Source organism: Protopterus annectens, chromosome 8.part1, assembly GCF_019279795.1.
Source record: "Protopterus annectens isolate FY-2018-M chromosome 8.part1, PAN1.0, whole genome shotgun sequence".
Lineage (NCBI taxonomy): Eukaryota > Metazoa > Chordata > Ceratodontiformes > Protopteridae > Protopterus > Protopterus annectens.
In genome coordinates, this window is record NC_056742.1 from 256,926,644 (window position 1) to 256,944,775 (window position 18,132).

The window sequence follows — 18,132 nt, forward strand, 5'->3', positions numbered from 1 at the left end:
AACACAAGGCCTTCTATAGTTATGTAAAGAATCTCCATGGCAATACCCAGATTTGCTCTGAGCTACTATACAATGGTACCTCCTATACCGAGCCAACAGATATTGCCAATATACTGGCTGACAGATTCAGTGCCAACTTTACCCCTCTCCCCCCCAAAGGACCAGTCACAATACCAGTATATTGCCAGGCACCCAGTATTACTGCTGCACAGGTTAAAACAGCACTGTCCAAGGCCAAGAATACAGCTTCTATGGGACCTGACAATATCCCTGGCTGTGTTCTTCATGAACTACAGAGTGAACTGGCACCTCACCTGTGTGCCCTGTTCAATCACAGCCAGCCTCAGGCTTTGTCTCTACCAAATGGCACACTGCTACAGTCATCCCTCTCCACAAAGGAGGAGTGACTACAGACCCTGGGAACTATCGCCCCATTAGCCTGATAAGTTTGATATGCAAAGCTATGGAATGCATCATCATGGACCTAATAAACAAGGATATAGGGAATCTCCAAACTCTGGATGCCACACAGTTTGGCTTTGTAAAGGGTAGATCATGCCTGCTTAACCTGGTTGACTTCTTTGAGTCAGTCACCAGAGCTGTGGATGAAGGCAAGGTGGTTCATACAGCCTACCTTGATCTGGCCAAGGTCTTTGATACAATTCCCCACTCAGGAATCATAGAAAAACTCACTAAGCTAGGCATCAACCCCTATATCACTAGGTGGGTTGAAAACTGGTTCACAGATAGAACCCACAGTGTAAAAGTAGCTGACTCCAAATGAGACTGCCGACCAGTCACAAGTGGAGTCCCACAGGGTTCAGTCCTGGGTCCCCTCCTGTTTGATATCTTCTTCTCTGAAGTCCAGACCAATATGAAGGGACTCCAGCTGACAAAATTCGCAGATGATTGCAAGTTGAGAGCTATTATTAACTCCCCAAGTGATGTTGACATCCCAGAGAAAGGCCTCACTGAGACCAACTGGTGTCAGAACCATGGCCTTAAGCTAAATGCCAAAAAATGTGTCATCATCACCTTGGGAAAAACCCAGTTCCCATGAATTACCACATCAATGGTAGTCCACTGAACACAGAAAGCATTATAAGAGCTCTGGGAACACAGGTTGACAGCAACCTCTCTTTTGACCACTGCATTGCCACTGTAGTCAGAATGTCCTTCTAAGTGGCACACCTCATTACTAAGGGTTTTGTATCCAGGAAGAAAGAGGTCATTGTCTCCCTCAACTCTTCCCTCATTAGACCAATCATCAAGTACAATGCCCCATTTGGCATGTACTTCACTAGACACCTGCAACAACTGTGGAGGGCACAAAAGTACCTCACAAAGTGGATCCTAGGCCTTAAACACTTGTCCTATATGGACAGACTCAAAAAACTCCAACTATTCTGTGTCTCATATCACCTACTTACAGGCGATCTCTGCTTGACTTACAAAGCCATGTTTGATCTAGCTCTGTTAGAAATGCTACATCTAAAAAAATCTCAATCCCTGTGCACCACACACTCCAGAGACCTTAACCTTATTACCACAATCAACAGAACATGCTGAAGGGGCAGGTTCATAACCAAGAGACTGCCCATGCTATGGAATAGACTTACCATACATGTCAAACAGAGAACCTCACTCACCCTCTTCAAGAGAAATCTTGATGAGTGGATGGGAAATAGAAAATTCATCCCTGGGATCACTCCAGTGGCTCTACTCGACTGAGGCACTGTAACAAAGATTGAGTGGCACGATGCAAGGGTAATCCTATGGGCTAGGCTTGTAAAGGCTCCAGGTCCATTAGCCTAGTACACACCTATGAACCTATGTTGGCAGTATAGATAGCTGAGTGGTAGAACTGTTGATGGTGTGTAATTTTGAGACAGGTAAATGGGGTTGGAGGAGGGAATCTGTTTGTAAATGCATATATCAGTTATGGTTAGAATCGGGGATGAGTAAAGGATAGGTGTTGTATGTTTGTGAGTATGCATGTTTTAGGCTTACAGTCAGGATTAGGTTAGGGGATAGCTATACCCTGGGATTCAATAAACTCCATGTAGCATTCGTGAAAAGTCTATACGAAGTTTAATGTGTGCGCAAATTACATATTCATGCTGGGAACCATGTTTAACCATAAACAAACATGGTTTCTTGGCTAGGAACAGTGTAGCAGGCCAGGAAACTGTGTAAAGCAACACAGATAGCAAATTTGTTTATCTCAGAGCACAGCAGGTTAGAGGGATTGCACAAAATGCTACAATGATTACCAGGGCTTAAGATCTAGTTTTAGTATGTTAAAAAGCAAGAGTCACTCTTGCATAAAGCCACCTCCTCTCAACTCTATTATACGCAGCACTAATCTTTACCCAAATCAGACAATGTGACCTAGACAAACTAGAATCATGCTACAATAAAATAGCCAATTTTGCTACTAATCCAACCTATAGAACCCATCTCTGTACTGCACTAAAAGAACTAAAATGGCTTGAGCTACCGCAGCTACTTAACTATCACCAGTTGGGTACAGCCTACAAAATTTTCAAATATCCTGAAAAAAAAACCCACATTATCCAACCTACTTACTGTCTATACTACAAACCAGTACCTAAGATCTAGTGAAAAATCTCTCCTCTCCATCACTAAGGCTAACAATAATGCAGGGAAAGCACTCTACTCACACACCGTTGCCAGAAATTGGAACTCTCTTCCCCTATCCGTGTCCACTGCCCCCTCTACATCCATATTTAAAAACTCCCTCAAATTACATCTTCTTAGTACCTGGTTATGCCCTTGTATCACATAACCCTATCCACACTGCTATTAACTCCCCAAACTCCTCTCTGATCACATGTTGGAATCCCCTGTAGGCTTGGTCATCTGAAAGGGTACTTTTAACTGTAAAATCTTACTTGATATATTTTCTTCTCTTACCAATGTATAACTGACATTGTCTTTTTACCTATGTTCTATATCTTCTTTTACCTGGAGTGTTTTATTGATTTCTTGTTATATTACTATGCTCAGCATACATGATGAAACATGTTTTGTGTAGTATGCTGTATGTACTGGGTATACCAGCTGAGAGTTCCGGAAGTGGTAACACAAATTTTCAGGTTACACCAAATATTTTGCGTGTAAGTGATGGCGGTTTAGGTGGAATACCATCTACATCTTTAGTACAAGAAAGGAACACACCAGGGGACTTTTATGACTGGCTTAACCAACAAGTACCCTTTCAGCTTCCTGAGGGTACTCATATGAGGTCTGAAACCAACGACACCTACAGGGAAGCACTGGACAAATTACAGACTGCCTTGTTAAGGTACAAGACTTTACATTTAGATAATGTGTATTTGTATCAGTGTTTAAGTAAACACATTGAACCTAAGGGATTAAGAATTTTCAAATATCCCAATAATGTTGTGGAAGGCAGTGAATTCCACAAAGAGTTGCTGAATATTTTTTAATGTTTGTGGCTTAGAAATTCTTTAAGCTATAATTAGAAACAATGAAAGGGAAATAAGCAAGCTTAAAGAATTCATTGATTTGTACAATGAGCGTGTCACATTGGACTCAATGTTTAGTATTGAAATTGAAAAGAATAGATACTACGACATTAGGGTTCAAATTGATAAGAAATGTGACAATATAATCAAAAGAAAATATAAAAAGCTTGAACGTGATATTAGAGATTATAATTATGGAATACAATACCCAGCACCCCCACATACCCATTATAGTAAATTTAATCAAGGAAGGGATACACATCCGAATGCCACGTCCTCCAATATGGGAGTTTATGAGGATACAAGGGAACAAGCAGGTGGTCCAGATTTTAGTGACAACAACCCTGAGCCCCTTCCGTGTAGGTCTGAAAGAATTTGTAATAAGAATTTAAACAACAACCATTTTTTCAGGGGACAATACCAGCAGGGGGAGGGGGATACAACAGGGCTTGGCAATAGTCTTAGAATTAGATATTAGTAAAGAGCAAGGGGATGGGTACAAAATAGTTACCCAAGCTGGATTTCATATTTATAATTATAGCCACTTGGAGGTGACACAAGAATTTTTTAGCCTTTTTACTAAAGCCTTCAAATTTGTACCTAGTCAGAGTAGCAATTTAGCTCGGACTATTTTGGATGTTGTTAAAATGTTCATTAGAAAATTAAATTTGGAAACTATGTTTGGACATAATTCGATGGTAATATCCAACAATGGACTTAGAAAACACAGTACTTTCAATCCCCCTATACATACTCAATTGAAAAACCTAGAAAGCATCATTGAGAAAAGAATTAGAAATACACTCAAGGTTCATATGTGGGGGTCCAATTTGGAAGAGAATGAATGGATACTTCACCAAACTCAGAAAAAATCCTAACATCCGGGTTATGGAGCCAGATAAAGGAGGGGGTATTATATTGATGGATAATATCATTTATGATTGTAAAATGTATTCCATTTTGCAAGATAGTTCCAGATATAGTCAGGTGTCAATTAATGAAATTAATATTTTGTACAAAAAATTGACCTGGCCGTTAAAGATTTGTTTGACAGGGAGTTATAGATCATGACACATATTCATATCTGGAAACTTCAACACCTAGGGTGCCCTCGATATTTGGAGTCCCTAAGGTTCATAAAGATATATCCAATCCTCCCCTTAGACCAATAGTGGCATCTCAAGGACCCAAGATTTCCCCTTTATCCAAGTTTTTAGACTGAAAAATGAATAACCTTTGGTGCAAAGACACCCATTTATTAAAAGACTCATGGGAGTTTTTGAGATGTATTACACTTGTCTTGAAGGTAGCTAATTTCAAATTTGTTACAATTGATGTTGTTGACCTATTTTCTGTCATACCCCATGAGGTAGGGTTGGCTTGGATAGAGGAGGCCCTGAGGGTTACTTCTAAGGCTAGTGAAAATTATATTTTTATTATTTTAGAATTAGTCGAATTGGTATTGAAAAATAATTTTTTGTATTTTCAAGGGGAATTTTACAAACAGGAATCTGGGGTGGCTATGGGAGCCCATTGTGCTCCCACTTATGCTGACATGGTTTTGTCTGTATGGGAAAACAAATTTATCCATAATAGTAAATATGTTGAGTTTTGGAATTTTTACACCCGATTCCTAGATGACATATGTATTTTCTGGACTGGTACAGATGAAATCCTCCAGGAATTTATTAATTATATTAATCAGAGTACTACTTTTTTAAGGTTCACCTATCAAGTGACCATGGATTCCATTAATTATTTAGATGTTTCTCTACATGTGACAGAGAATGGGTTTAAATCCAGTATATACAGGAAACCCACCTTCTCAAATACTTACATTAGATTTAGTAGTTCACACACATTATATCAAAAAAAGAGCATAGTCAAGGGACAATATGTTTGAGCTTGTCGCATGACTTCTTGGGAAGTAGATTTTTTGGAAGAGTGTGACAAACTCAGGGAAATGTTCCTGCAGAGGGAATACCCTCTGGAATTAATAATGGATATACAAAGGGAGGTAAGTGACAATAGACAAGGGAAATTTAAACCTGTTTTAGGGACTGGACTAATACAAACTACAGTACCAACAGGTCCAGAGCAAGGTGAAGCAGGTTTTACATATAATAATATGTTCATTACCAATTTTAGTGCCAATGCCTACACTATAAGAAATATAGTTGAAAGTGAATGGGCTACATTTAATGAATATACAGATTTACCAAATTTAAAAGGGAAGACCATTAAAACCGTTTTTCGAAAGGGGTTCAATATAAAGAACTTATTAGAAGGTAACAACTCCCCTTCTATATTTTCCAATAAATCTAAGGAAACATATAAATGTGGGGCATGCCCACAATGTAAATATATTTTTCAACAACAGAAAGTATTTATAACAGCTAGGAAGAAATGGATAGAGGCTTATAATTATTCCAACTGCAATTCTCAAGGGCTAGTTTATGTAGCTCTATGTAAAGAGTGTGAAGAATTTTATATAGGCAAGACTGAGAGAACCCTCAAACGTAAGATATATGAACATATGAATAATATCCAGAAAGGCAATCCTAGAAATGCCCTATTCAAACACACTCGTTCATGCCCCCAAGCAAAATGGCATTTCTTTGTGGTAGAAATGGTGTTTAGGGAATCGAGGGGAGGCCCCTGGGAATCAAGGTTGGAATTTAGAGAGACAAACTGGCAGGTGGTATTTGAAGCTAACAAATACCCAGGTATGAATGAATATATTTCTCTTGTTCCCTTGCTTAAGCTTAGAACAGATAAATTGTGAAATAGGCATCAAGCAAAATAAACACTTTATATATAGTTTGTATAATTTTCAGTACTGTATTCTAATGGTAGTTTATATGATAATACAGTTTTATTTATCTGTTCAGTTTATATTTAAACATGAAATGAATTGGTATTTATCAGTAATATATTTTCTATTTGGTTTTAAATTCTTTTACTATGAAAGGGATGATTTTAACATTGTATTTAACTATATGATAGCATGTTTCTTTAAATGTTAATTGATTTGTTGATTCAATTGATTAATTGAACGGTTACAAAAAGGGAGGTGTATGCTCAGAAGATTGTTTCATCTGATGAAGTTTGAGTGCTACTCTTACGAAAACGTGTGGTGATATTTAGCAGCGTTAATGTATTAACAGTGAAAACGTGTTGTGGCAGTTTTCTACATTAAAACTTGGTTTTAACTGGAAGCTCCATTCCCAGCTCATTATTTATAGGAAACATGTCATGGTAGTTTCTTGGTTTGTGTTTGGAACTCAGCTGTGGTTTGCTGTACTTGGTGACTGGTTTATGTTGTTTTCTGTTGCCTTTATACCAGCCATACTCCTTTTTTGTTGTTATGCTGTATGTACTGTAACTGATTGTCTTTTACCTATGTTCTATATCTTCTTTTACCTGGAGTGTTTTATTAATTTCTTGTTATATTTCTATGCTCAGCATACATGTAACCTGTTATTATGCTGGATGAACTGTATTTGTATAACTTGATGATGGAGCTTTTCTCCCCAGGCCTCCTCTGAAAATGGACCTGATCCAGTCGGAATTTCCTGGTTAACAAATGTAAAATAAATAAATAAAATAAATATATGGTCCAAACACAGAACAGGACAGTGTATACAATGCCGAGTATTGTGAAATCCCATTCCAGGCATTCTGTACAGAAGTTGTGTAAATAACCTAGAACGGTACATGGACTGCCATGTAAAATAAACACTCAGATGAAGTGTATGTATTGAATGGAGACACACAAATGAATTGTAGGAATGAACACAGGGAAAGAAGACAGATGAAACAACCTAATGTACGGCAGATGAGGGAATGTCAGTGGAAGACAGTTGTAACAGGAACACCAATCACTTATCAACATGGTACAGTACAGACTGCACAGAGAAAATGTGTATTATATGACTGTCACACAAGGTGACATAGCAATGGTGAAGATGCCTTTGTGAGATAAGCATCCTTGTATGAATAATGCAGAGGACATCTATTAGGGATGTTATATACAATTGGGGTATGGTGCATATTGTGAAGTTGTACACACTGATTTGCCTGAATATGAGTGTAATCTCAGCAGAGGTCTCCAACAAGTGGGACACAGGTGAAGGCTCATGGACAACAGTAAAAGAAGCATGCACAATCATGGACAATATCAGAATAATACCACCAGTAATCCCATGTCTTTGACATAACATATGTGATTGAGTGATCAGAGATGGCTCTGCACAAACACACTTGTACAACTATTATGATATGTCGAGTCTGAAAGCCGAAAATATCGAATCTGACATTGTCAACACGAGAATAGTGAAACTGCAAAACATCAAACAAGTAAACGGAAATTTCTGTAAGCGGAGATTTCCATTTACTTCAATGTAGTGCGGTCTCGGAGTTGGTATATTTAAGTGGCTTGCCCCCCTGCCTACACCGTTTAGGGTTTTTTTGTTCTTTTTATTTTTTTTTTCTGAACATTCGATGTTTTAACAGTTCGATCACTAAAGGTCGACCTTTAGTGATTCAAACTGTTAAATATTCAGTGTTCTAATATAGACCCAATATGTCCACATTTATGAGGGTAATCACTCACACTGTCCTAACACTGTAACATCTGCTGGAGTTGTTACAAGGGACACTGCTATACCTGTATGTAACATTACGATCAATACAGCCTAGTAGATTGGTGTGCATGCCATATATATATATTTCTTTGAAAATGTGACCAAGGCCACTGACAAGGGCAAATCTGTGCACACAGCATACCTCAACATGACAAAGGCTTTCGACACAATCCCACATTCAGGCATTACCAATAAACTTAGCAAACACAACATAAACCCCTTTTGGTGTAAGATGGGTTACCAACTGGACACATACTATCAAAGTGGGTGACTCCACATCAGCCAGCAGACCTGTTACCAGTGGGGTGCCATAGGGGTCAGTGCTGGGCTCCCTACTGTTTGTTATATACTTCTCATAAATTCAGTTCAAAACTAAGGGGTTGTGACTTACCAGGTTTGCAGATGACTTCAAACTAGGTGCAATCATTAAATACCCAAATGATGTCAGTATACTCCAGGAGGGTCTCACACAGACCAACGACTGGTGTACTAGTTATGGTCTCAAACTGAATACAAAGAAATGCATCAATATTTCCTTCAGCACAAACAATGTCCCCTCATTATAAAATTAACAATAATACCCTAAGTACCCATGAAGTGGGTAAGGGACCTGGGATCACAAGTTAATTGCAATTGTAACTTTGACCACCATGTGTAATGAAAGCTTTCTATGTAGCACACTTGTTTAGTAAAGGTATTGCCTCAAGAGCATAAGAAGTTATAACCCCCCTATAATCAGCACTTATCTGGCCCATAATTGAATATAACGACCCATTTAGCATGTACAGCAGTAAGCACCTGCAGCAATTAGAGAGACTTCAGAGGTTTCTAACAAAGAAGATCAAGGGGCTCCAGCATGTGCCTTACACAGACTGAATAAACTCCCTATCACTATACTCTGTATTGTATATACTTCTTAGGGGAGCTATATACCTGGCCTACAGAACAATCCAAGACCCAAACCTAATGAACTTGCTGCATATCTGTAAATCAAATGGGACTAGGGATACTAGTTCCAGGGACCTAAATATGGTCTGCGACTTAAACAGGACATGCTGGAGGGACAGATTTATCTCCCAGCAACTGCTGCATCTGTGGAACAGGCTACCAATTTATGTGAAACAGAGCACCGCTACTACACTGTTCAAGAGTAACCTGGACGAGTGGATAGGCCACCATAAAGTCTTACTGGGGATAGAGCCCACAGCACTCCTGGACATGGGCAGTCATCACTAAATGCAATCTTGGGTACTGACTAGCATTTCTATGGTATGATGAAATGGCTAGGCTTAAAATAATCTCCAGGTCAATAGCATAGTAATCTCCTATGATCCTATGATGTAGCATTAACAACTCACACAGGTCTGCTGCACACAGCCAGGATATTACTAGTATCCATTTAGAGAAGGGCTATTTTGACATGTTAGTCAATCTCACAGATGAGGAGAGTCTGGATATGTCTATACTGGCTTGCACCAGATGCTACCCCCCCAACTCAGGTGAATGCATGTTGATGTACACCTTTCTACACGAACATAGTCTGTGTGGAGGATGTATTGAAGAGTGTATTCAACCATGTCAGGAAGTTATATGTGCTGAGTCATGATATAGGCAATCTGTGATGTTGTCACAGCCCATTGATTCTGTGTGATAGGCCTGGATGAAGCTAAGACAGTGCATACTGTGCATCTTGATCTGGCCTAGGGTTTGGACAAAATCTCCCATGCATGTATCATTGAGAAACTTTCTCAGCTGTGGATTAACCCTTACATCACTAAATGAGTAACCAATTGGCTCACCAACAGAACACATATTGTGAAAGTTGGTGAATCAACCTGTACCAGTACATCTGTCACAACTGGTGTACCCCAGGGATCTGTGCTTGGCCCTTTACTAATTGGAATCTACTTCTCAACAGTTCAGGCTAAAGTATACAGACTTTGGCTTACCATGTTTGCTGATTCTTGTATATTGGGTGCAATCATTCAGTCCACTGTGATGACAATATACTACAGGAGGGGTTAACACAGACAAATGATTGGTGACAAAGCCACGGTCTACAAATAAATGCAAAAATATGGCTTTATTTTGTCCTTCTGCAAATTGGAATTCCCTGCTAATTACATAATTGACAATACTCCCCCTATGCTAAAATCCAGTGATGCAAGACCTGGAAACACACATAGATAGCAATCTGAACTTTGACCACCAACTGTCCACAATGGTATTGAAAGCCTATGTTGTGCACATCATAAGTCATGCCATTGTATTCAGATCTGAGTATTATATAACAGCACTATACTCAAACCTCATCAGAACACTAATAGAGTATAATTCTGGCTTTTGCATGTACCTCACCAGACACATATAGCAGCTGGAGAGACCACAGGGGTTTCTCACCAAGAAAACACAGGGCCTACAAACCATGCATGATGTATGTAAATAGACTGAAAGCCACGTCACTGTAATCTGTAGCACATAGAATGAGGTAACTTCTGCCTGTCCTCCAGGCCAGTCTCTATCCCTGCCCTGGTGGGAATACTGCACATCCACAAATCAGATGTAGGTGATGACGACATCAGCAGTGTCTGGTGAAGAGAATATGGTAATAGCAGTGTCCCACATGCTAGCACAAAAGGGTTTCTCTAATGTCAGGCAAGTGTAAACACAAACACACACACACACACACACACACACACACACACACACACACACACACACACACACACACACACACCAGCTGACTGCAGTGAGAACAGACCCCTATCTAAGTATATAGACTACAGAACTCTGTATTTAAGGAAACAGACACTGCACTATGTTTACATTTCCAACACAGAGCCAAGTATTTGGGATTCAGCAATTCTAATGAGTTCACATCTCATTTGCATCTGCACCATACTCACAGTCTTGAATCTACACCATAAAAAGTCGATGTAGCTAGGGAACCTGAAGACAAGGAGACTTGTTTATGTGGAGAACACAGAACAGGCTATTACTTTGGGATATATCGGCACAGATGACTGCTGACTTTGAGAAGGCATGCTTGCACTTTTCAGCTATATACTGCTTATGCTGAAATGTCATTAAGAAGAATGTTTAAAATCTGATTGATATATATATATATATATATATATATATATATATATATATATAAATACATATATTCATTAGAAAATGCTAGTTTTAATAGCTGAAAATGGAATGTTCTGTGTTAAATCTGTAGACATGTTTCAGGGACAGTTCATTTGATAGCACTTTTACCATTTCACTAATGGTTTGTTAGCAAAATGTGTTAATTGCCTGTACTTTTAGGGGTGGGGCAGCAAATCTGCATTTCTGTTTGGCACAAACAAGTATATGTTGCTATTGTTTTTCTCGTTTTGTATCTAGCCTTGTTTTGTGTCTGAATGTAATATGTTTTAACCACACAATTCCTGTTGTTCATATTTCAAATATCTTGACTCTTTTATGTTTCTCCAGTGGGTAATAGTAAAATGCTACCTTTTCTGTTTTATCTGGAAACAGTAATTATTTTAGTTATGTGATACTTATGTGTATTATCCTTCTGTTGTGTTTTAGGCCACCTATGACTATGGCATCCAGGTGTCTTTATCACCAAAAACCCCCTTCAGTGACCCTGAGAATCGGGTCATTGTGGAATCTTTTACATGATATGTTGCCTTTTTGATTGAGACAGGATGTGGAGATATGTCAGGTAGAATGCACATTTAACAACAGGTAGTTGCTGATGTGAATGCAGTAGGTAGCCACAGCAGGACATATGATCAGATGCACCACAGGGCCACTGACATAATTGCATCAGTATGGAGGAGAGTACCTGTAGTGGCCCATGATTGGATGGGTACTGGGGGCCTTTCCTCAGAGCCACCACTAACTGCAAATGAAAAGTTCCTGTCCACTGTCATGGATCCAGACAGTTCCCAGGAAATTGCAGAACAGCATGTCTTGAGACTGGTGCTACTGTTTCAGGGACAGCAAGTATGTCAAAGGAGGAGCTTCCAGCGAGTCTTATTTAGCTCAGTTGTTAAATATTCTTGTATAATAAAATATTTACAGCAATACATTACTTCTGTTTAACAATAAACTGATTTGTGGGTGGGGGATTGTACATTGCTACAGTTAACAACACACTCTGATTACACATGGGCTTGTTGAAAGTATAGTTAATGGACATATAAAGGGCCAAAAGTTTTAACTGCCTATGATACTATTAACTGTGAAGATGATTTCCTTAACTTTTGATTAACTTCTTCCAGGACTATTGCCCATGGGAAGCATGGCATCAACTGCACATGGAAAGCCAAATAGCTTCCTTGTCAGTGGTGTCAGGACTGTTGTGTGTATTGCTGTACTGTCTGTAGTAGTTGCACCACCATTACTTTGTTAGCATACATTTGACTATAGTAGTGTAGATATTATTTTTTTTTTCCTGTGTTTGTTGCTTATTATCACAGTTGATCTTGACTGTGGAAGTGTTAGACTCTTACCACCTGATGTTAGAGTATTGGCAGACTCTGATGATGATGGTGGCCAAACACACTCGGTGGGTGTAGAGGTTGAATCTGACACTGAGGTTGACATTCAGGTCTATATTAGTTGATCGAACATTTAGTTAATCGAATAACTAAACATAGATCACTAATAATCGAACACACAAAACTACTTATGACAGGTTCCACTCAGGGAAACAAGTCATTTGGCCATTGCACAGAGTTTTCCCTTTCTTCAATGTGGAGTGATTTCAGAGTTGGTATATTTAGTTGGGAGGGGGTGTGGGGGAACAGCCCCCACTTCATTTGTGTTTATTTATTTTTTCGTTGGGCAACGGCATTGTTTCCCTGAGTGGAAACTGCCGTTCAATGTTTTGTGTGTGTGATTATTAGTCATCGACCTTTAGTTACTTGTTTAACTAAACATTCTATCATCTGATACAGATGCTGACATTCATCCATCCCCTGTAATTCCATCAGGCACAGCCTTCAAACACTGGACAGGTGAAGGGTGAGACACTCAATTAGAGAAGTGTAGTTACTGTGGCTTCAGTGCTGGTTGACTCTGGCCATAGCCAAAGTATAGGCGAGGTGCCACGCAGGAGGGTTGTTAGGGGTACTTGCAGGAGGCCTGCTGCCCATCATCCATCTGATCCAGGTGTGTCTTCCTGTACTACTCAATGTATGTTTAGGGTTATCATGGAGGCACAGGCCCATTCCCACTGGTCCTCCAGAGAAATGCTTAGGGTTGTAGATATGGCACAGACTGACATGCATGACTGCTCCTCCATGTTACCGATTCAATGGGTTGGATGAATTACATATTGGAATGGGGGGTGTCTGTGATAGAACATCTGCTGCAAGGGGGACAGCATTCTCATGAGTGCAGGTCAGCCACATCATCTGACGTGGCCATGCCTGATCATGCTCCCATAGTGGCACTACTTCCACTGCTCCATCAGTGATGAAGGTGTCCACACCCAGATATGTCAGGCCATGGGGTCATGGTCTTGGGCATCCTCATGAGGGGAGCAGATCCAGCAGACATCAGTCAAGTTCAGGTAGCAGCAGTGCATCTGACCGAAGGCATGGATTTGCCAGTGCAACTCCTGGCAGAGCCTGTTCTCATGGTTGGGTATGACTACGATGAGCTGTCACCTCTACCATGTATGACTCACATCTGCCAACATACCAAGACACAGAGCTAGCACAGAGCTTGGCTGTGTTCATGCAGACACTCACACACCAATTTCATCTGGAGGACCCATAGAGACACACACACAACAGTAACATGATTCAGTCATGAAACGTAAAGCTTATTTTGTCTCACTGTCCATCTGTTACTTTATCCAAATGTCTGACTGCTTCTCTTTCTTACTCATACATACTCACCAACCTTTTGTGTCAGCCTAGGCTTCCTGTCCCCCCACACAACACCCTGTGCAAGTGATAAGTGTTCCATATGCCTGTTTTCTATCTTCTGAATTCAGGGATACATAACATTTTTGTCTGATGCTCAGAGTGCTAGATGACTTAGTGCTTAGTATATCTGCTTTTGTGATGTCGATTTGGTCATTGTACCTTTGACTTATATTGTTCTTAGAAAGGTAAACAGTTGATAGAATCAAACATTTTTTCCATCAGTATTGTTAATGATCTTTTGTGGCTTGTGAAGTCTGAAATTGAAATCTGTCTCATTATTTCTAACTTCTCTCTTTAATGAGTTTGCAGTACAAAACTATGGTGCTAAACTGAGGACATTCGGTGGCCCATCAGTACTTTTGAGAAGTGTGAGAGTGGGAATCTTTGATGCCTGAGGCCTACTACTTGATAACAGACACATATAAGTCTCATAAGTCTCTGCTGTCACATGTTAAAATCATTTCTCTGCAAATCACCCACCTTTTACTTGCTTATATAACCAAGTAACAACATGCAAGGATATGCCATTCATTTATATTATTAAACATTACACTTAAGGTTCAACACTTACGTTGTAAATTCAGCAGTTGAAACAGTTTTAGTTCAGGGCTGACTGTCTGATGCTAGCAGTACAGAGCCATTACATGGATAGGCAAAGGTTGCCAGCATTGCCTGTTTTTATGTTGCATGTTATTATGTGTATTTACATAGGAAGAAGGTTTTAGCCACTTAGGTGGTGAGTGAGTGCACTATGCATTGCCTCTTAGCCAATGGGAGTGCATATTGATTACACCTATGTCTGTCTCCACCCACAGCAGCTGCTGGTTCCCTCTCTGACTCCTCACCTGTATGTAGCTCTGGTGAGATGTGTGCCCCTTCCCATTGTTAATCCTGCTGAAGCTGTTTTCTCAGGATGATGTTGTGTAACATGGCACATACGATGAATATTTCAGTACATGTACATGGACTGTACTGCAGACCTCCCTCAGATATATCTAGGCACCATAAACTGCGACTTCAACAGCTCAAATACATGCTTTATATATTTCTGGTTTGAGCATGTGTCTCATTTTGGCATTCTTCACCGGGTGAGTGTGCATTTCTTATGGGTGTCATCAGCCATGGTTACAGCACTTAACCTGCATCCCCAAGTAAATGACATTGTGGGATATCCCCCCTAGTGAGCATCTGATACATTTGCGAGGTGTGCCAGATATGTGAGTCATGGTAACTGCCTGGCGTTGCTAGCACACACATTCAAGATGATATCCTTGGCATTACACATGACTTGGCAGTTAATAGAGTGGAAGCTCTTTCTATTTATACAGGGCCTTCCCTGTCCCCAGGTGGTGCCTTAATTTCTATATGTGTAAAATCTATGGCACCCAGTACTTTAGGGTAGTGTGCTACAGGGTAGAACTTCTAGATATTTTTAGCTTTGTCCTCAGGAGCATGGGGAAAATATATTCAGTCACTGGCATGTTGTAGCACAGCATTCAGAAATTGGAGGATCCTGGACACTGAAGCCTGTGACATCCCAAGCATGTCCCCTGTTGGTCTCTGAAAGGTTCCTGTAGCTAAAATTCTAAGTGCTACACATAGGTTTGCCTCCACTGGTATAGGTTCCCCTTGGTTTGCCCTTTCTCTGAGTTGAAGATGACAGAGGTTGGAGAATCCCTGTAGTGTTTGTCGCTATCCACCCTATAGGGCTCTATAATTTTCACTTCATGCAGATTGTTATATGTTAGAGTCTGAAAACTCTTCTCCTTATTGGCCTTGGTCTATTATCAGCAGTGGCGGCATAGAGTTCAGCCTTTTGCACATACAAATGAATTAAAGCAATAGCAGTCCCTAACATTCTTCCTGTTTAGCCTCCTTTCCGTGGCTGTATTTGAAGAGATTTTGGAATTTGCAGGGAAAACCAGCACTGAGTCTATACCATTGCTTTATAGCTTGTTTGATAGCTCCTCCATCTTGGATTGGTTGATTAGCTTACAGTTCAGTTGCTTATGTTGTAATTAGCATGCCACAGTATCTACCTTGTTTCTGAGGCTCTACACACCATGTTCAGCTACTTATTGAATCTAAAACAGTGTGCTACCATGTGCTCACCACAACATGATGAGCACATGGTGTAAATGGACAGTGTTGGCTTTAATGAATCTGACCGAAAGTGTTATTTGTATGTGTTTGTGAAAGCTTATGTGCCTGAGTGTGTTTTGTGTAGTGGCAGTATTATGGGAAGGTTTCTATGAAGGTAAGGTCTAGGATTAGGGTTGAGGGAAGGTGCAGCATTAGGGTTAATATTACTAAGGCAGTGCATGGGGCAGAGCAAAAATTGATGTTTTAAGGAGAAGAGTGATGTCTGAGATTCGCTCGTCTCCTGGTTTTTGGTCTTTTTTTTTTTTTTTTTGGCACATGGCACTTTGAGTGCAGACATTTCAGTAGTGAGTCCTATTGCATACATAGGTTACTGCTAACATTTCCCCCTATTTTAATGGTTATTATCACATTGAGAAAGTGTAGTACAGTGGCTTGTGTATTACTCTGTTTTGGGTTGTTTCATTCTATTCTTTTAATGTAATTTCTTTCTGACTTTCCTACAATCGGTTGGATCATTTATTCTGTTAAAATTACAAAACACTGTGTTTTAATCTATAAGATTAATTTTCATAACTTAGATAATGAGGGATGTCAAATATTTTAGTATTTCTGGGACTAAGAAATTGTTGTAAACACATGCATTCATTTTTCTATAGCACTGTCCGTTAAAAGTCCTTTGTACTTCCTATGCAAAAATGTAAAAACGCAGATGTCTTATTAGTAGGCACCTCCATGAACTAAGTATCTAAGCAGTAAACAGGAAAAAACACATCCTAAAGCAACTGCTTTAAGACTATCAGGAGGCTATTAAGACACTAATTGTAACTCTTAAATATCTTTAAAGAAAAATAAATGCACTATTTTTAACATGGGTGGTTATGACTGTAGATAAATATATATATATATATATATATATATATATATATATATATATATATATATATATATATATATATGGATCTAGGACAGTTGATCGAAAGACCCACTGTCCGAATCCAACCCTACCGAACACCGTTTACCGAAACTGCTTTCACCGAAAAAGCAGTTTCAGTAAATGGAAGGTAAAACACACACACACACACACACACACACACACACACACACACACACACACACACAAACAAAAAAAAAACACACACACACCATGTTTACACAGGGGGCTTTGCCCCCCTGCACCCCTCACATGGGGGCTCCATCCTCCACACCCCCCTACTTTTAAATTCTCACTCTGAGATTGCACTACAGTGGGGAAAAGGGAATATTCCCTTTTCCCCACTGTAGTCCGATCTTGCCCACTACCACTTCCCCCCGATTCCCTGTACTTTTATGAAAGTTACGCAAAAGCACTTTTTTCAATAAAAAGTGCTTTCGCGAAACTTTGACAGCCTGTTTCACTTTCTTTCGGTAGACTGTCCTAGACCCATAAATATATATATATATATATATATATATATTGTGTGTGTGTGTGTTTGTGTGTGTGTATGAGTGTGTCTGTCTGCCTGCCTGTAAGCATATTTAATCCACCACTCCTGATACCTTCCAATCAAAATGTCAGGGACTACCAGATGTTCCATAGTGCTTCAGTAATTCACATCAGAGGATTAAGTATTTCCAGGTAAATGCAAGCACTTCATAGCTTTTCTCTTGTGATGGAAAAGTATTTTAAACTGACGAAGGTCTGTGAGCATTTTACACTGTTTACCATTACACTCAAACAGTGCCATAAAAATGTATTTAGCAGAGATAAATGAAGATTAACATTTAAGTGATTTAAATGAACAAAATAAACACCTGAGGCACTTAAATAATTTAATAATAAACTGAATTTGTGGCCATAAGCATGCAAAATGGGACCCCTTAATAGGTGTACATATAATAAAAACATATCAGCTAAAGAACCTGGAGTAACTAATCCTTTACATTTATAGTCTCAGT